The 21,497-nt window shown below is 39.9% G+C and overlaps 1 protein-coding gene and 1 long non-coding RNA gene across 4 annotated transcripts in view; one reads left to right on the top strand and one right to left on the bottom strand.

Moving 5' to 3' along the window:
* The window catches only part of LOC143356064 (CCR4-NOT transcription complex subunit 6-like), a 585,211-nt gene that overhangs the window by 472,371 nt on the left and 91,343 nt on the right, over positions 1–21,497 (bottom strand). The window lies entirely within an intron of this gene.
* Positions 10,269–12,177, top strand: LOC143356074 (uncharacterized). Its single transcript, XR_013082611.1, has 2 exons — positions 10,269–10,707; positions 11,509–12,177. It is a non-coding gene; the product is annotated as an uncharacterized LOC143356074 (long non-coding RNA).

The following is a 21,497-nucleotide window of genomic DNA, read 5'->3' as shown; positions in this document are numbered from 1 at the left end:
ATAAGTGATTAACGCTCACGAAGAAACGGGACATAGTTAGCATACCGTGTAAAAAAGTTACGTAGCTCGCGGCGGCGCCACGAATATCTTTCGTGAGATTGGTCGTAATCCGTTCTTCTCGTATCACACAGAATCACTTTCGTTCCATTACAATTCCATTCAATTGCAATTTCATGTTTCATCATTCTCGCCCCTAACCGCCCAATTCGCCGTCGCACTTTATCCATCGGCGAATCCAATCCACCTACGCTTAATAGGACTCGTCGCACACATGCACATTCTCGGACCGTTCTGTGCGTGCTTCTATAGGTGTAAATTACCTCCCAACGATTCCTGCTGTTACTTGGCACCTTATCCCGCTATTATTAATACACGTGTGTTTAGTATACATCTCCCTGCTGGAAATTGCATAATGCGGTTGTGACGTGGACCTGGCCTGGGCAACTTCTTCCCCGCCGTCGCTTCACGACCCCCCACCACCAGAGTGCAGGTTCCCCCACCACTGGCCAGTGGGGAATTTAGGGGGGAGAGTTACCCTCTCTATTCCAGTACCGGAGCCGATAGAAGGGGAAATTAGAGTGGGGGGACAAGTCTTGATCTCCTATATAGGTTCCTCTTCCCCCCCCCCCTTCTCCCACACTCATGAGGAGCATGGTGGGGGGTCTCAGGAGTGGGAAGAGGACTCGCTCGTGGCTCGCGAGCCACCAGTTGCCCAGGCGCGACGTAGACCATCCTAAACAAATATTATTAGAGACGGGAGAATCTAGCGGCTCCAGATATTTTACAACCAAATACATTTCATAATCAATCTCTCAGTAGCAATTACAATTCAAATTCCGAATAGACAACTCGTCCCAAACACAATAACCTAAGAATCTCTGAAATCTGTGATGTGTGAAATCTGAGAAATGATATACAATGACTCCCACTAATATTCGTACGCTCTTCAAAATCGCATAACTTTGCCAATATTGGACTATACTATTTGAATTTTTTTGAGAAGTTAGAACAATTGGATGACTACATAACGTGAGAAAAATGTTTGATTAAAATTGCAATTGGTCGAAATTGCAGAGAAAGTACTAAAAGTTGTATTTTGCAACTTTTTTGTGTGGACTTACATTGAAAATTCAGAAGGTACGATTTGTAGATCTGTATGAATTATACATATTCTAAGAATTTCATCAAAATCGTCAATTTGATCAACGTTGCAATGAGCTGCAGATGTTCCAAAATGATCATATAAGCGCGAAATTCTCTGAGAAGGCCAAACTTCTGCGACTTTAGCCCTTAAGTTTTCATCGTTAAACGTTTGTAGCTCAGTGCAATGTTGACCGATTTAGATGAAACATTCAGAATATGTATAATTGATACAGATGTACAAAACGAACTTTTTACATTTTTAATACAAGCCCGTATAAAAAAGTTGCAAATTACAACTTTTAGTACTTTCTCTGTAATTTCGACCAATTGCAATTTTAATCAAACATTTTTCTCACGTTATTCGTAAAAAATTCAAGTAGTATAGTCCAATATTGAAAAAGTTATGCGATTTTGAAGAGCGTACGAATATTAGTGGGAGTCACTGTAAATATGAAAGTTATTTGTATGAATTGTTTTTACAGTAACGAGCAAAACTGAGTCTACACAATTTGAAGCAACATAACTTTTTAAAAATTAGATCAAATGACTTGAATGTTATTGAGAAGTTAGAAGGATTAGTTTATTAGACGAGGTGTAACAAATTTTTGAAAAAAGTTTGAAAAGTGGAAAAATTGCCATTTTTCACGATTTTCGACTTAAAATCGCACTTTTAATCATTTATAACTCGTAAACGAAGTAACCAATTTATTCGAGCGAATCAAATACATTCTTTAAATTTTCAATACAGCCTCAGATAAAAAAGCTGAAAAAACCAACTTTTCCTATGTCTTTTGCGATTCCGACCAATTCAAATTTTTTTCAAAAATTTTTTACACCTCGTCTAATAAACTAATCCTTCTAACTTCTCAATAACATTCAAGTCATTTGATCTAATTTTTAAAAAGTTATGTTGCTTCAAATTGTGTAGACTCAGTTTTGCTCGTTACTGTATATATGTCTTTTATTTTTAGCAGAAAATGTAAAAAAAGGATCGATATTTTGACTCAGTACGAAACCGAAGTCTCCCACGGGGCGAGCAGGCTTACGTGTTCATAATTCAGACGCAGCGCGGTCCGGGGAAAAATTATCAATGATTTCCTGATGTTTGCCCGTTACATTCCGCCGCGGATGTTTCGAAAGGTCGTCACGTGCAGGAATAGCGGGAAGGACGAGTTTTATTCAAAAAATCGCGTCGGTGCGTCACGCACGAAACTCACGAGTTACGGGTCGTAATACACGTTCGAACGAATCAAAATAAACACTCGCCGGCAGAAAGCTACCACCGCGTTAGAGTCGAAACGAAATTAGCGACTATTAGAGAGAGCGCGATAAGCGCAAACAGAGTCATGGCACCGACCATAAAGTGGAACAGCTTGTACAATGAACTGATCGCTAGACCCCGTGGTACCGGGCAGCTCTCAATCCTTGCCGGAGCAGTTTTCACTGGATCATTACCGGGAACCGTGAACGATACTGTGTACACGAATGTGTGTACCTCGGTAACTAAATACTGATTTGCATGAGAAAGAACGCTATATTTTGCTACCTGAAGCCGTCCGCTAGGCGCATACGAAACTAGCAATCCTAGATGTGCAAACTTTTCCTTTGTACGGGGCCGAGGTGTAATAAAAATGGCCGAACGTTTGCGTGTCACGGGGCGTAATGGTTCTGTCGGTCGGCAACACCGAAGTTTAATACAGTTTCGAAATTCAAGCGATATTAATTACTACAACGTCGCAAAGTTATTATAAATTCGCATAAAGCCGCAATTATTTTGCTACCAACCTAATAAATAAAAACGAATTTCGATTCGCAACGGTCTAGCAGCGATTCACGCTAGAACAGTGTCGCCAGATTAGGGGAGGGAGCGCAAATTCAGGGGAAAAGTTACCCCCTCTCTCTCTCTCTGCTTGCAGACGAAACGCGTCACGTGACCGGACCGCGGCAGAAGCGTGGAGAATAGCGCAGCAGGAGGGAAAATTAGAGTGGGGGAACAAGTCTTGATCTGACGACTCTGCGCCAGTGTTGCCAGATGAGGGGAGGGAGCAGGAATTGAGGGGGAAAAGTTACCCTCTCTCTACCAGCACGGGAGTTTGCACCACAGAGACGAAACGGCGTCACGTGACCAGGCCGCGACGGAAGCGTGGGGAACATAGCGCGGTAGGAGGGGAAATTGGAGTGGGGGGACAAGTCTTGATCTGACGACTCTGCCCCAGTGTTGCCAGATGAGGGGAGGGAGCAGGAATTGAGGGGGAAAAGTTACCCTCTCCCTACCAGTACGGGAGTTTGCACCACAGAGACGAAACGGCGTCACGTGACCAGACCGCGACGGAAGCGTGGGGAACGTAGCGCGGTAGGAGGGGAAATTGGAGTGGGGGGACAAGTCTCGATCCGGCAACTCCGCGCTAGAGCATTGCGTGGGTTTTGAGATCCACCGATTTCCGAGGCCGCGTTTAGTACGCATCTTGGTTGGCTGTTTCGAAGTCCGCGCAGAGATCGGCGTTTGCTCCGTCACTTTCGAGACGCAGAACGCATCGTTAAACTTCGTCGCGGCGCTTTGAGTCGGCTTGTGTACCGATAGGTTAATTAAATGATGAGCGAGCGCCAAGAGCTTAGCCGACGTGTGGGCGCATTGCAGTGGATTCTTTGACTGTTCCTTGGCAAGTGGAGCCCGTTGACGAATGCACGAAAGCACGAGAACCTTGCGAAAGCCATATGGAAACTGGAAACGGGAGAGATCAACGTTAGAGAAGGGGGAGGAGAGAAGAAGCGTGGCAGACTGGATGTTCGAGATTGCTGCAGTCGGATTATACAGAGCATACCGAAAGCAGACCACCTTTGCAACACAAACATCTTACTTTATAACCAAGTAGATATCTGCCGGTGGCTTTTACATTTCCTGCCGTTAACGTTATTCTTTCTCGAAATAGATTAGCAAGCCTCTGCACGTGCAAGCAGAGCGCAGGTCTTTATGCAGAATTGGAATTGTGCGCATCGATTGCAGGAAACACGAACCGTGCGTACACGTTTACTTCTTCTGTTGCGAATCTTAATAAGTTGCAAGTAGGATCCTTATGCAAATTAAATCGTTTCTATGTCAATTATAAAGAACAGAATTTAGAAATGAATTTCCTCTTTTCATAATTTCAGCACATCGGAAGTAATTTAACAGTATTCTCGTCTTCACTGGTTTGCATTTCGTTTACTCGGTTTTCCCATAAATGCGTGAAATCTGCGCTCTGCAAAGCCTATGAGTTCGATTTTTAATAATTGTTCTGTACGAAAAGGAAGCCAGAAATCATATTTTATATAATAATCTGAAACGGAATACACAGATTACGTTATTGAGGATGGCTTGCTCGTTCGCGATTGAAATTGCCATTGCTGTTGAACGATTTTGTTGAAACATCCTTAGATAATTCATCCTGAGATAATGCACGTTCTCAACATTTTTTAATTATCATAGAAAGCACGACAGTTTGAAGTTGAAAAATCTGGTTTTACTGAAAAGACCAATTTTCAATGTTTATAATATGCTTGGAACTTTGAGAAAACTAAATTACTAAGAAATTTTATTCGTAGAAATTATTCACGTTCATGTGAGTAAATTGGTGTATTTTGAGATAACGTTATCGCTACTGATACCCTAAATAAATACCTGAGAAGGTAAAGTTACCACTTATCACGTTCTTTAACAATATTATTACAAAATGGCATGGAGTACAATTTCACCGTTCAAGAGTTGCCAACGATACAATTGATCTTAAATTATATGTGTTGGTAATTATAAAAGCAATTCAACCAAGCAATCTAAACAATTGAATTCACCAATTTGCATCGTTTTACATTGCAATAGTCTTGAACCATTTGCGTAAAGTAATGGGAATTATACGCGTTTAATTGACCTAGAATTTTGTATCGTTATAATTTCATACAATTGAACTTATATGATTTTCACAGTCAGCAACGCACGTGAGTTCTTGTAAAAAAGAAAAAGTGATGTGAAGTGAACTAAGATTGCGTTCAATTTAAAATATGATAGAATCCCGAGGCAGATAAAGATAGGTACCGTTGAGTACCTTATGTGCGTATAGTAAACCCACCATAAAGCCTTGTCGCTCAAGAGACATAAAATTCAAATGATTCCAGATAGGTGTGAAATCATGGTCGTAGATCGGTGTGGCACAGTTCAGACAACCACACATAAAAATCTATGCTGAACAATTTCCCATACGATACAATGATAACGATAATATTATGGCGGGCAAGTGCGCAAACAATACTTCCACTCAAGCTGCGTCTACACGGAAACAATAAATAAAATCTGAAAGTGTTATTGTCTCTAAAACATTTAGAAGCCTGTCAGTAAAGCTGGCAGTACTTGTAACACTGAGAACACTGTTAATATATAGATGTTAAATAAACTGATGTACATTTTAAACGAAAATATTGTACTAAAAATAAACGAATATCGTTTGCAGAGGATAAAAATGATAAATGAGAATTATTAAATGTATGATTATAAATTAGTATTAGATTTGCATAGGGAAACGAATAATAATCAAATATTTACATATATTGAAAAATAAATTACCTTGTGTTCCGTGCTAACTAAATATTATCTTAAATATTCGTAGTAAGTAGTCTATTTTATTTTACTTTTGAAAATCGAATATTTCATTTTTTTTTTTTTTTTTGTAAGAAAATCTGTTCAAAATAATATTTTATTTGAAGGATTCTGTAAATAGTGTTTTATAAATACGAGAATTCATAATATCACAAAGTTCAAATACATTGATCAATTATTTTTGTATTGGTGAAGATTAGATGAATTCTTTGTTCACGATGGAATAGTTTAAATTTAAATAATGAAAACTTTGGACAATGCACAGCGTTGAATAACGATACTAAGAAAGAATTTAGTTTGAGAATACGACGGATTCTTGTATTTTATAATAGCAATTCTCTCCGTTATCTATTTTCATACCGAAGAAATATTTCATGTGCTATTTATAATACCAAGCTAAACTATTTTATCTTGCATTGCCAAAAGTAAAACATCTTATTTGCCGAGATTTCGTTTCCAATTTGGAGTAATACTTTATTTAAACTGTAGAACGACGATCATTCAACATACCGTTCCGAATATTGTTCCAATAAATTTTACCCAGGACCAGTTGTGTACACCGAGATTCTAAATTGAGAAGGTCGTGCTAACTTCCCTCGTTACGAATGCCATGAAACCGTTTTAAGCCATCTGCAAACATAGTCGGACCGACAGGTAGCAAGACTATTCAAACATGTTGTTCATAAATAGGTTGAAAAGTAAGGGATCAAGGTGAGAGCCTTGAAGAGCACCGGATCTGACCTTAATAAACTTGAAAAACGAATAATCGAACTTAACCGTTTGAGATCTATTCGAGATAAAGCTGTTTAACTACGACAGTGCATTCCGTGAGAAGCGGTGGGCAGGTAGCTTAGATATGAAATTACAGGTAACCCCTAGCATCGTGGGGCACTTGTACAACGTGCTTCACAAATTGCAGCAATACTTGCGAACGAGATTTCCTGTAACGCCGCGCGTATTAATACTCGAAAATAATGCGAATTGGCGGAAGTGACAATTTGGTGGCTGGCTGTGCAACATGTTACGAAACGAAGACAAATTATTTCCACATCTCCAAGACCATATGATCTCGTCAGGTTCGCATTGATTCTTAGTCTTTCCAATAACCACAGAATATAATTAGGATAAGGGACCCAATTACCGTGTACCAATTATTGTGCCTATGTTAATTCTACTTATTTCTAAAGCATAATTAATATTCAAAAGGAGATATACAGTAAAGTCTTGATCTAAGCCCAATCCTCGTGTCCGTGCTGTGACATAGATCGTGTAGGGCTACTATTTTCTTGTGACCGCGTCGAACCTAGAAAAGGCATGTTTACACTAAAATCGTGCAGATCAAGACTTTACTGTACAACATATATATTAACTGATTTTAACACTAGAACTACCGGACCAGTCAAAATGACTGGTTCCTAATTTTTTCTTTTACAATTACTGAAATTGTAAAAATGTTTTCATCGGAAATTTTTGAGTGTACTTCTTCATAGAAGCACTCATTACAATAAAAGTTGTCTGAAGTCTAAATGGACACAGTCTTGTCACAGTTAGAAAGCAATATACGTCAATCGCATTTATTGCTCGGTAGTTCTAGTGTTAATGGAAAAAATTGAATATCTCTTAATATTCGGAATGCTTTAAAAATAAGTATAATTAACATAGGCACAGTAATTGGGTCCCCTACGTATTACGGTGAACGATTAAATTATTAAAGCATTTCACCTGCCGTTGAAGTATCCAGGCTCAGTCAATTGTTTATCGGTTACGATATCATTGCTCACCTTTGCAACAGATATCTAGGAACGCCTCTACGAAGGTTTCAAATGCATGAAAATGAATTTTGTTTAGTTTCGTCCAGTGCTCCGATCGCTGTGACGGTGTACAAATCAGAAATCCTCAAGTTCATGGGATCGGTAACCTTATCTCGAAAGAAAACAAGGAAAAATGACGTATCCGCCTCCGGTTGGTAGCTACCGATATCCGGGCAACATCCGTGGCGACGTGCTGGTCCACATTCGACGTGCAGGTTCGAGAGACCGGCAAAAAATTTGGTAAGCGGGAGAGACGAGACAGTTGCAGGAAAAAAGGAGAAACAGCGGACTGGGAAGACGAGCGAGACGTAAAAACTGGCGAAGGCAGGTAGAAGAGGACAGAAGAGGATGCAGGGGACAGGACTCGTCGCGATTCTACTCGGCTCTAACGTGTTCTACCGCGTCCAGACTCGTTGCACTTGTTCGCGAACCTACTTACCTCTTCTTTTTTCTTTTTTTTTTTTTTCGTTCTCCACCTTAGGCCACTGGACATACCTCTGATAACACACGACCACGTATCCAGAATTTTTACAGACGCACATAGAACGCTCGGGCGACCCGGTCTTATACTGCGCTGGAGGATCATGGCATTTTTTACTGCTGCTTCTTGAAATACCCGAAGAGAAGTCGGCTTAATTTTGTTGAATGTGCCGCATCCCCGGCCACTGTATCCTAATATTCATACCGTTGCAGTGTTCATGCGGTCTCTGCGTTCCTTTCGTGTTAAATTCGCGAACAGAAAAGGAGAACAAAAATATTCATATTTTCAAACTGATTAAACTGCTGATCTGAGAGCTTATTCACGCGTTGAGTGCTGAATGTCAACCCTGAAAATTCCCACAAACTCAAGGTAATACAGTTAATAAAACCGAAAGTAGAAAGTTAAAGTTTATCAGATGCTACTTTAACTGTTAGTAACATTGGGTATACTCGAATACTCATATGTGACCGACCTGACCAGTTCAGTTAACATCAGTTAGTTCAGAGAAACTGTAGACAAATTTTGATTAGTTTATTCTGAAACATAATACACGAGATTTTCCAATTTGGATAGAACCGAAAATAATTTCGAATTTCTATCGGCGCAAGCATAGTCGCCAGATCAAGACTTGTTCCCCCACTCTAACTTCCCCTTCTACCACGCTGTTCCCCCACGCTCTCGCTACGGCCCGATCACGTGACGCGTTCCGTTTCTGTCACGTGACTAACCCGGTACTGACAGAGGGAGGGTAACTTGTTCCCCTCAATTCCCTCCCCTCCCCTCGTGCTCGACTATGGGCACAAGGGCGAAGCGGATCACATAATCTCGGAGAGCAAAGCTCCGTAGTGAAAAAGGGAAGAAACAACGCAGCGCATGCGCAGTAATACAACCCCCTCCTCACATACCCCGCGAAAATTGAAACGCAATACAGGGTTAATCCCAACGATCATAGTGAAGTTTGCAGCTTTAGAAATAGATTTATGGAATCGCTGGTCGAATGTGAGTATGCCAGTGAATAAATGTTATAAAGTCACCGATTTGTCCAGTTAGGCGACTCGTAACGTCGCGTCGCGTCGTATGGCGCTTCTGGAACGATTGACGAGCAAGTGGTTCAAAGAAACTCTATCTAGGTGAAGTCTAAATTAGCGCGATGCTATACGCAGACTGGGACAGGGTCAACTGGCGAGTAAACGTTGTATCTTGATCTTGATCAGGCTTGTGTCACAGGCCTCGATCGGGTCTAGATCGCGAGCGAATCCAGTCCTGGGATAGGTCTCGGCTCAATCTTGAAAGTCGCAAACATCCGGAATCGCAAGAAGCTGGACAGAATTCATGTCCCTGTTGATTATTATTAATAACTAGACTGCGGGTGTTTATGCAATTTTCAATTTTTGAAAATCTAATTTTCTGTGGTAGCGACCTTTGCAGATCTGAAATAAAGAAAAATCGTACTAAATTCTGTGGAACTTTATATTACAGCATTTTTTGAAAATTTTCAAAAGCCATAAATACATAAAGTTAAATACTATTAATAACAAATAAAACGGTTCTAGGGGTTTTTAGGGTCGTAGAATCTAATTCTGGTATTACCCATTTGCTAAAATGAGAAATTGTCTTTATAAAACTACACTTACAAGGGCTCTTCCGATCTCGACTATTATTTGTTTGACAAATGAGATTTATGTCTGTGTTCTCTCCGGTCGATCTCAATCAAGCTTGCGGGAAGACCTGGTTTTAACCTATTCCGTGACATGAACATTTTTTTAATTAATTCCACCTATTTCATTGAAACGGCCCACCGTGGGCCGGGTGGATCGACAAATTGTTATCGGAGGGCTTCGCCGATTAATACACCGCGAGTGTAAAGGGACAATCGATAAGCGTAAGTCACCGGGCATCCAGACGAGAATTTGTAAACAAGCGAAGCAGATGCTAAGTTATTCCGTGTGAACCGGCCGGCTATTGTATGCGACGCGTGTCTCCGAGTCGACAGTGGACTCGAGGCGGCAGTCTCATGTCAACGTTGCAACATTTAACAATCTTCACAAATTTCTTTTCAAAGCGATGGGTACGTCTTACGTTACAATCTTCTTCTTTTTGTAATTGATGTAGCTATTCTTTCCTCGTACAAAGCAATTTTTTTATTTTGTTTTCATACAGTTTAAATTACTCGTTTCTCGTTACCATCTTGCCCACAATATATACAAGCTTCGAAATTGTACCTTACCGGCGTAGACCATTAAAAATGTCAGAATGTACCAAAATAAAAAATCAAGACGATACTGCATCAGTATCGTTCATCCTTATCGCCACTCCCGATTTAATATATTTTTTTTTTTTTTTTCAGAAAAGCCCTGAATGCTCGGTGCCTCTGGGAGCTGCCCCAACCGTGTGCAGGAAGATTTTGTCGCTTAAAAACGTGTGTCGCACGTGTTCGCCGGTGACAGGCGGGATTTCGAGATGGAAAAAAATAGAGACCCGAAGGCGAGAGAGTTCGAAACTCTGCCGGGATTCGTGTTCACACCTTTTGCCATCCTAGACAAACGCGTTAATTACTGTCCGTGTACATTGCACGTTCCCTGTCCTATGGTTTTCCGGATACTCTGTCGCTTTGCTGCGCTCCTCTCGCGCAAAGACTGTTTCAGGTTTCACGATATTTTTTTCAAACGGTTACACCGCACACAGTGTTTCTCTTTTTCCGGTCCGTATTGGATTTGTTCCTGGTATATTTATTTCAGAGCCGCACGCGTAATCTTCCCTTCTTTTCCTAGTATGTTGCTCGAATAGCTTCGAATGCAAATATACAAATTGAAGATGGAGGGGGAATCTAAATTTGCGTAGGGGTAACGAGTTCATTTATCGTTATTTAAGTTTTCCCATTTACGGATACGGTTCTAGGGAAGCAACGTGTAAGAGATGTAACATGTATTTTTGAACAGTGAAACGTATTAATTTTCCTAAACAAGTTAGTTTTATACTTTATATCAAAGCCGGGCAACTTCTTCCCCTCCGTCGCTGCACGACCCCCACCATTAGTTCGTCGGTTCCCCCACTCCTCGGCACTCCTCCTAGCTTGACTTTAGCTCCAGAGCCAGGGGACGCTATTTCTTAGTACTATAGTACTATAGGATACCAGTGGAATGGTGGGGTAGGCACTGAGAACAGGGAAAAGAAACAGTGTGTGGCCAGAGTCCCCAGATCAAGACTTTTTCCCCCACTCTAATTTGGCAGAGGGAGGGTAACTGTTTCCCCTCAATTCGTGCTCCCTCCCCTCATCTGGCAACACTATGCGGCCCGCGGGCCGCCAGTTGCCCGGCTCTGCTTTGTATTAACGAAACATGGACCACATAAAAGTATTTTAATTCAGACCGAAACAATTTCTTTCACCATGCATAAAAAATATATTTTCATGTCTTTTCTTCGCTCAGAAAATTTTTATTTTGCAGAAACATCCACAGACTAGCAACGAAACGTGTTTAAGCGGCATCGTACGTTACGAGTTACGTGGTCGCCCTCTTTTCGAGCCACGTGATATATTTTTTCGCCGCAAAAGAGATGGAAATGAGTTCGGTTATATGCGATATATTGACACTCGAACGATCGCGAATATGTATTTACTCTCTCTGATCGAACAATTTTTTCTTCTCGTTTTATTTCCGTTCCGCTAACGGAACGCATGTACTCCACATATACTAATGGAAACAGCTTCTATATGCACGTGTTTGTACCTGCCATATTATTAATAGAAACATCTTGCGCGTATTCGTACCTCCTATATTAGATGGAGAAGTATTCAACTGCGTATTTACAGTCGCGTGCAAGAATATTGGCACGGCTACTGTTCAATTATATGCGAGCGCGAGGAACGAAATGATACTTTGTTCATTTCCTTCTGGATTAGAGTGATCGTGTCTGCAATCTTGGTGTACAAATTGTATTTTGTCTTAATTGAACACGTAACCAAGGAAATGTGAATTAAGAACCATCGCAAAGTAAACAAAAGTATTGACACGATTAGGATGTTGGTTTCAACGTTGCTGTGCAATTGTTTACGATGCAATCAACTGTTTTTAGAACGCAACGTTTCAACACAGTATTAAGTCGTAAGCAGCCTGTGAATCTGTATGCAAAATAAAAATTATCTCCATTGATTTCAAGATACAAGAGCTCGGGTAAGGGACCCAATTACTGTGCCTATGTTAATTATACTTATTTTTAACACATTAGGTTTTTAATATTCATGATACTTTAAAAATAAACATAATTAATATAGGCACAGTAACTGGTACCTCCACAGTAAGGTCCCTTACCCTATATTAACTGATTTTAATGAAAAAAATTTAATATCTTTTATTTAGTACCCATTATGCTTGCAATTGCACAGTAATTGGGTCCCTTACTTTATTTGGACACGTATACCTTTCTTTAACAATTTTGATGGACTGGAAATGACGCAACAGTATTTCCAAAAATTTTGTTATGACTCACTATTTTGCATTTAATCTCGGCAGTGTAGATATAAATGTACCGATACATTTGTTCCCATAAAAACGGTAAATGCCAGTTCTAGTTACCAGTCATTCATACACGAATGGCGACGCAACACATAAAGCGAGGGCTGCGCTAATCGCACGGGAATAAAGTATTATTAGAGACGTATTCGATTGAATAGGAGAAGAAAAATCCGATCGTGTATTGGTTGAGATGCAAGAGCGAACGTTGTTATTATTATTGTTTGATCGTTACCAGCGGAAAAGAGGCCGTTCGCAGTATTATCTAGCAGTTGGATCAGCCCTTCCTGCTTCAACAAACGCGAAGATTAATCGCCATAGTACGTTAAACGCACGCGTTTCCGGTCTCCGAACTCGTACCGCAACTTTTACTCGGCGGCGGCGAAGTGTCTCAGGAAAGGGAAGTAGATCCTTTTATCATTCCTTTGCGTGCCGTTTCTCCGGTATGGGCCATTTACATTTTCACCACTAACGAGTCTGTTACGAATAATGAACGCGTGAACCTGTACGGTCTCTTATCAACGGGGAATCCGTGTTCGTTAAAACCCCTCCGCGAATCAACACTCATAATTCCCTCATCTTCGCGGTTCTACAATTTCTTCGACCTCCCTCTGTTCTTAATGAAAAACCACTCTACGGGCTGTCTTCCGCTTTCGCTTTCCGAACGCAGTAAAGAAATAACGATCTCGACCGTTTCTGCTCCGAGCGAACTCTCTTACCTTTTGGAAATCCATAAAAAAAAAAAAAATTAGAAACCGTTGTGAATTTATTAACAAATGAGTTCATTTAGCATTACACGCACGGAATTGCGAACTCCGGTTTGTTACTATTCAGGTAGAAAAATTTTGTTTAGATATAATCGATCGGATTATACACGAACGCGACAGCAGAAAACTGATGGGTGTGTTGAAGATTTCGTAACAGTCGTAACAAAAGAAAATAAACATTTTTATTGCCCATTATTCCGTACCGAGATTCCAGAATAATGGTGATTGTTATAAATTGCATAAACTCGACAATCTGGCAATGAAATACAGTTCCAATTAAAAGAACAGTTCGAAAGAATACACGGTACAGTTTTCTGCTGTGGTCAATTTCCTCCTGGATACTAAAATGCGAGAGTAACTGTATTTAATGAATCGGTTTATACAGTCGTTATTACTGTTTTCTACAGCTCAACCGAAAACATCATTTCAACAATTATATCGTCCAGTTAATGTTTACTTTTCAACAGAACGGAATCATTTCTTTTCGCGTGGTCTATTTACTTATTATCCGTTTCACTGCTTCGTCCAACAGTCACGCGTTCAAACACAACGATTAGCTAATTAACGCCAGAGCTTAACGCGTTGCGTCCTCAAACATGGTATTACCGGCCGTGCACCGTAATTCGAATTTCGAATTTCGCGGGGTCGTAAATCTAGGTTACGCTCGATCGTAACGATCCAACGAAACGTTCAATTGCGCGATGTTAACCCTCCGTGTGCTGTGCCGGAGTCATTCGTGACCCGTCGCGACCGTCGATATGCACAATTTTATTCCGACATAAGACGACGCTTTTTATTTCGAAATAAGAAACTCGCTGTCCCCTCTTTTTCTTCTTCATCCGAAATACGACGAAAGCCGGTCCCGAGCCATCGCCTTATATCGAAAGAAAACTGTAGTGAAATGTCGGGGTGGGTCAGAAATGACCCCGGCATGGGTCTAGAACTCGCAGGGGTCCGAAGGTCAAACGTATAATCCTGTGTGAAACGGATGAGAGTACTCAAACTTTAATGCTAATGTTAACAGGACAATAAAACATTGATGCGATTCGTATCCAGATACTATATATCCAGGTGTTTATTTGTATCCAGATTATTTATTGAAAGTGAAGTCGAGGTGTTGCGAAATATCCCCTAAAAAGATATTTTCATTTTATTTAACAATTACTGAAGAACAAATTTTTTATTTTGCCAATCGTTTTAAACTCGCATGGTGGTGTACCCTCTTAACTGAGCGACTTTTAAATCCTAAGCACTTAGCGAAGGCGCACCCAAAGATAAATAAAATTGAGATAACGCAAATTTTATCACAATCGACATAAATACGTTATATTACAGTTTATACCAATATGAATGCTGACATACAATAAAGTCAGAGAATTATTCGTTGAATTAAGAGTGAAATGAGAGATCACAGTCGAAAGACGAATTAACTCGTCATCTGAAAGGTTCGAACAACTCGAGCGATTCCCTTCAATTTAAAAAAATCTATTGTACTTCGACGAGTGTCCAAATATTAATTCCAGCCGCCACTGTATGTTCTATTTTTCAAGTACGATTTGCCCGTGACGAACTGTTCGCCGAGTGCGAATGGTGAGTGACGTGTTTTGCGCGTGTATGATGCGCGAGGGTGTGGGTGTATCTAATACCATGCTTGAATTCGAGCGCGGACAATTCAGGGAATTGTATTGCCGGAAAATTGCTCCTTCAGTTGGGCATAGAGCAGAATATCTGGCTCTAGGATGCACGACGACCATAAAATAATTTGACCGGCTAATCCTCCCCCGTCCCCGGTCTTTGAGAACAATACGTTGAACCGTTAATGAACTGTCACCTGGCCGAAACGTCAATTCAAAAGGCTACTCTCTCGAACATGTTTCCCAGCTGATCGAATCCATTACTTCGACCCACTTTTTTATTTAAAACAATGCCTTGCCAAAAGTTACCGTTCACACGAAAATTTCTCGGTGAATTAACGAACACGAGATGCACTTCGTTCCCCGTAATTACTAGTGATAAATCGAAACGCTGCTTTGAAAAGATGGCACAGAGCTTACGTTGAAATATTGGAAACATCCACCGCCGAATGCGATACAATCCTCATGAATCATAAATGCTACGAGTGTTATCGATCATATGGATATTCCATTAATTAACATAAATGATGCTTCGTTGAACGTTCTGCATACCTTTACAGTTTGAAAGATAACATTATCATTTGCAAATTACTCCGCATTTAATTAATTAAATTGTTTGGAATCAAAGGAAACAGACGGCTTTGACATGGAAAGAACGCGTCAAGCACACGTCACGAAGATTATTCGACTGGAACTATTGGTACATGATGATATGGTATAATATTTATAAAAACAATTTTACATTTACGGTACATCATTAATATTTGCGCAATTCAATGCTGAAAATATTAAATATTTGCGTAAAAAAAAAGTCGAGCTCGGTAATAAATAGACTGCCGATATTTATGCAAAAGAAAAATTGTCGAAGTTAATTGCAAAAAACAAGAACTGAAAAAAAATATATTTATATTTGTATAGAAAATTCGCAGTTTAGTAATAAGTATTTTTAACTCGTGTTCTATCACAAAAGTCAATTTTGTCGATTAGTGTGTTGGTTGAGAACCAAAATTTTTCTCAGCTAGAATTTCCGCACAATAAGTTGTGTCGCGATTTGACAACTATACTAAATCATAATGAAATAATGAGTCTATAAACTTATAAAACGTGTTCTGCGAAAAATTTGCGATTTTCACGTGCCTGAAATAACTCCGCACTTTGAAGTATATTGTATAATAAAGCAAAGATTACATCACACCGATTACAGATAAAGCCCGGTCATTAAAAATATATAAACGGTGTTACACCTCGTAAAGTCAACTAACAAAAAGATTGCAGTTATCGTCTTAACACCGTAGACTTTTCCATCATTTTTTACTTCCTTCGCGAGCATCGCCGGTGCAAAAATAACCATTTATCGTTCTCACGTCATACATTCTTAACATTTCCTACAATTTCTGAGACAGGACGAGCATAATGCGAAGGATTTACTACCACTTTTCTTGTTTATTGTGCTGGGAAAACCGTTCCTCCGCGTGCGGTCCTCAATTTACTATCGGTGGTAACATCGTATACACTTGCTATCATCGAATGGTTTTATAGATCATTAACAAATTCCCACTCAAAAGTACTATTTAAGCAGTAAGATTTTTCAACGGAACATAATTTTACACATCAAGAAAATTCTTCTATTTCTCTCAGCTTCCTCAAGCCTATTTCCCCGTTCTGCAAAAACAGCTCTGGAAAAATGGCTGCCACGTTCCTCCAGTTTAATATATTTCAACTTTTTAGTAAGTGCAGTAAAGCCTTGATCTAAGCCGAACGGAGCCACGCGATCTTAGTCAGTTCGCCTATCCCCTCCACTGGGGGGCAAACCCCGCGAGGGGTCAAGAAGCTCGAACTGCCTCGGTCGCCGTAAAGTATAATGTTCGGGTCCGGGTATATCGGTGTGAACCACTACCAACCCAACTCCAAAACTTCTTTATTTTCCATTATTTTTCTACGGAACTTTCGCCGACTTATTCGTGGCATTTTTCTGATTAAAATGCCACTAAACACGATACAATTAGAATTGTGTTTAGTGGTCTAATTGATTCCTATCTGTCACAGCACGGACCCGAGGATTGGGCTTATTGTCAGATCAAGACTTGACCGTGTAACTGAAATATCACATAACAATTGGTGCATATTGATTTTTTTGTAAGGGAACGTTGTTACGAATACACAAAATTGTTGAAGCTCGAAGGTATGCAAGCAATTAAATTTCGTATTTAGTAATGTTTCGTTAGGGGCACGTACGAGCAAGGTGTACACGAGTGTCCGAGGACCGTCAGAAATTCTTGGTCGAAGGGGTGTGGGGGTGGTATGTCGCAACGTATTGCGACTGCGGTGAAAACGGGGGGTGGCCATGTTGCAGAAGTCTGATACCGTCCAGACGCAGTGTCCTTCGGCGACGTCACCAACGTCGTCAAGTGGGCTGCGGATGTCGGGTTGCAGCAAGAGAAGAATAATTGAGACGAGAACACTTACCCCGGTCGACTTTCTCAGGGAAAGACAATGATTCTGGAAGGGTGGAGATCGATGGCAGAGGATCGTGCCTGCCTCGGAAGGATCGTCGCGTGTCTTCGGTTGCAGACGTCAATTAAGGCGTCGGATCGGATAAGACGTCTTACCCAAGCAACGTCTGAATCATTGTAATACAGACACACAAAATGTACAGTAATTATTGAATACCCGCAACTTGTTATTCTATCGGGTCGTGTCTTATTCGTTATAAATAATTGATACGTGTTCGAATCGTACTCTTCCTGCTAAATAATTCTTGGCTGGTACTTTCCCTGTGTACGATAGCCGCTGCTAAAACTTTCAAGTGAAAACGTGTTGTTTCGGAAAAATGACCCTAAAGCTACGCCGATACTATAACTGCACTGCGGATTTGTATGTGAGATTATAGTTGTCTGCGTTTATTGCGAGACCTGGAACCAAATAGGTGTTCGTTCTTTTGTCTGATAATTATTTTGTTATTCAGATTACACCAATGATAAATTATAAAATAAATGGTGCCCTTTGGGCACATCGAATTTCATTTAATTCGTCGAGGTTTCTACGTTCTTCATTTTAACTTTTAGTATTTGTGTTAATGGATTTCTTCTATTTAATTAGCAATTTAATCTTCTCCGTTCATCGGTACAGTTTCAAATATTTTTATCATAAAAATGATTGATATCTGAGATATTTGCTCTTCGTTCTAATCTTATGAATATCTGCATATCTTCTTGTGCTACTTAAAATGTGCTACTCAATCAGAACAAACACAATTTAACCTCGGAGGAGGTTTTAATCTAACAATAGTAATTAACCGACAATAGGAGCATAGTTGCTATAGTATTGAACGTTCAATGTTAACAGTTCAACATGATTAGGGCCGAGACTTCGCGAAAGCTGCTTCCGAAAGAATTGCAGAATCGAAATGTGAACGCGCTTGCGCTTCTGTATGAATTGACTAATTGCGAAGCCTAAATGTCTCGCTCGAAAAATAAAATCGAACTGAACTCCGAGCCTCGTTGCGATTTCGTGCAAGTCTGGCCCGCCCGAAAGTTTGGAAAATGATATGATCAGCATGAAGTCATCAGGAGGATCGGGTTCCCCTATTCTGGCAACCGATAAACTGAGAATACATTTTTAGCAGTGAATCGAAACCGTGTCATCCACGCGTGGGTGTCTGAACTCACAATGTGTACAAAAATTAGCAAAACCCGATAGAAATAAGAAACAAGAGGAAACGATGCGAGGCCTGACGACGAAATAGATGTATGCTACGATATCGGTGGGCGAATTATAACAGTTTACCAGCCCACACGGACACGGGTGTCATTAGTCATTCCTGTGACATGGAATAGGTCGTCAGCACCTGGTGCACATAGTTCACCGTGGATCGTCTGCGAGAGATCTTCACATTATCGTGAGATTCATCATGCGAGGAATTTAGACAACCCTTGTATCGTTGGCAACTAAATAAGTAATTCAAGGTTCGCTGCATAAATCTTTATCTTGAAACTACAAATTGAAGTAATAGTGCCGAAAGTGTGGACATTCAGAACGGTTTTAGAACAATACAGAAGAACGTAAAAAATTGTTAGATGGGTACCCATTTAATATAAATATTTTTTTAATAGTCAAACATCCTTTTAAACTGAGTTAAGATTTGTTTATTTAGAAAGCACAAGATTATATAAAATTGTATAAGAGTGAAGAGGGGAGTTCTTGCCAAAGCCGATATAATAAATAATAAAGAATAAATTAATATTTCTTTTCATTCGTTAACAAAGCATACACCTCGGGTAAGGGACCCAATTACTGTGGGGGTACAAATTACTATGTGTAAATTAATTACACTTATTTTTAAAGCATAATGAATATTAAAAAGAGAGATATTCTTTTAAAATATATATTTATATCTCGATAGCCTCTTTTAAAATATTTATTATGCTTTTAAAATAAGTATAATTAATGTAGGCAGAGTAATCGGTACCCCCACAGTGATTGGGTCCCATACCCTAGATCCAATGAAGCCTCGGAATGGTTTTTAGAATAACATGTACGAAAACTCTGTTTACACCTCGGCATACCGAATAGCTTTGAGATAGTAACAATTTGGTTGTATTTTCGACGATTTACGAGGAATTCCAGCGTTACCAGTTAAATGGAACACACTGTACATTCGGGAAGACGTAAAATGTACCTAGCATCCGCCACGTACGACGATAAAACCATCCGCTTTTCGAAGGGTTAAGAGATTACGTTATAGCGAGATAGTAAACCGAGATATAAGGGCTATAAACAGAGGGTTCGCATGTCAACGACGGTCTATCATGACAGCGAGGAAATGCATTACCGTATTTTTAACAATACACGTATTCCCCGTCGCGTCAAGTATGAAAAAGGAACGCGTCCTCGGGCAAATACGAAAAACCCAGCAGCTATTTGGGTCGACCTTATGTCGGCCACACCAGACGGCAGGAGCTTCTGCTAAAGACGCATGAATAATGATCAGTTTTACGCGTGTTAAGAAAACATACAAAATCTTTAAATTTTTATTGAAATACTTGCAACGGAAATTATTCTTTCGATATAGGACGATGGCTCGGGACAACTTTCGCCTTATTTCGGATCAGGCTGTCTACGCAGTTTCTTCTCGAATAGAGTTTTACTCATTATTCACCTGAGGCATTATCTTTTCTTCAAAAACGTTTCACGATATTTCCAAAATACAGTTGTGCTTGAAAGTGCAATGAAATCGATTCGAATTTTGAAACTTTAACCTAAATCCCGTCGTCCGGTTGCTTCCAAATGTTGCACGCTTCAATACCGTCGCCTAGGTCCACAATTTAGGGCCAAAAAAATCTCAGAAAAAATTTTTTTGACCCCTACGGTTTCGGGACCACCCTAATGTGCACGAGAGAGTCCGTAGACGCTCCGACACGTCGCGCACAATGGACGACATGATTTTTCGTCCGACATTAAAAGTTAATCTTCAATGGTATGACGTTAATCCCCCGCACCGAGAAAACTGTGCGCAGACGCGGGATCGATCTCGATCGTTTTTACGGTTGGCTGACTCGGAAAAAAAAGAGACAGTGTAATCCTCGTTCGGCGTTTCGAAGTTCCTCGGCCTTCGATCGGAAATGACGTAACAACGTGAGAATACAAAATGAGTTACGCGCTAATAAATATGGAAATTTTTGTATCTCCCGCTGTATCTTTCTACAAGTTTTACCGATGGATTAATGAGACTTTCCTGTCAGGTAACGCGATCTCGTTTCTCTTATTTATGATGCCCAACTCGAAATCGTGTGAACCATGGTCGAGCATCGATGTTCCGAATACTTCTCGTGACATGGAAGACTGACCGAAATAAGTCGTTTATTTTTGAAGTGACATGAATTACTTTTCTTCCTTTTTATATGGACAGCTCGTGTATATTACTTCTTTTCACGTAAGCTCAATATACATCAATGATTCATTTTAATAGGATTGCAACCGTATCATTCTTTTTCTGAAATGTGTACCTGATATGCATACGATACGAATGCGTTATGCATTTATGACGAAAATGAGTGGATGGAATTTAAAACAGTAGAAAGATTAGGAGCAGCTCGTGTCAGGAGTATTTCATAAATATTTGGACGCAAATATTTCGAGATTTTAATGACTGGAATACAGTGTTTTCTCGATATATGTCGACAACGTCTTGCCAGTGACATATATCGTCCAGGAGATACTATTCTTTGATCCACGCATCATTTTCACATATCGAAAAAAGATTGTAATATGTTTATTTAAAATATAATTTGTCTTTTCAGGTCTACGTTTCTATAGAAAAATAAATGTACGATTACATTTGAAAAAAATCTCATTGAAATCTCGTAAAATGATAACACTAAGTAAATAGTTTATTCATCCGTTCCTGGATCCTTTAAAACAGTGCAACTTTGTTCTAAGAAATTGATTCATACAGTCGTAAATAAGGAAGATATTCGAGTAGTGTAGTATCAAAAACTTGCTATGTCCATTTTTGTAAAATGTT

The sequence above is a fragment of the Halictus rubicundus genome, chromosome 8 (genome assembly GCF_050948215.1).
Source record: "Halictus rubicundus isolate RS-2024b chromosome 8, iyHalRubi1_principal, whole genome shotgun sequence".
In the NCBI taxonomy this organism is placed as follows: Eukaryota; Metazoa; Arthropoda; class Insecta; order Hymenoptera; family Halictidae; genus Halictus; species Halictus rubicundus.
Note: the sequence above shows the minus strand (reverse complement) of the source record. Positions and strands in the feature narration are given on the sequence as shown.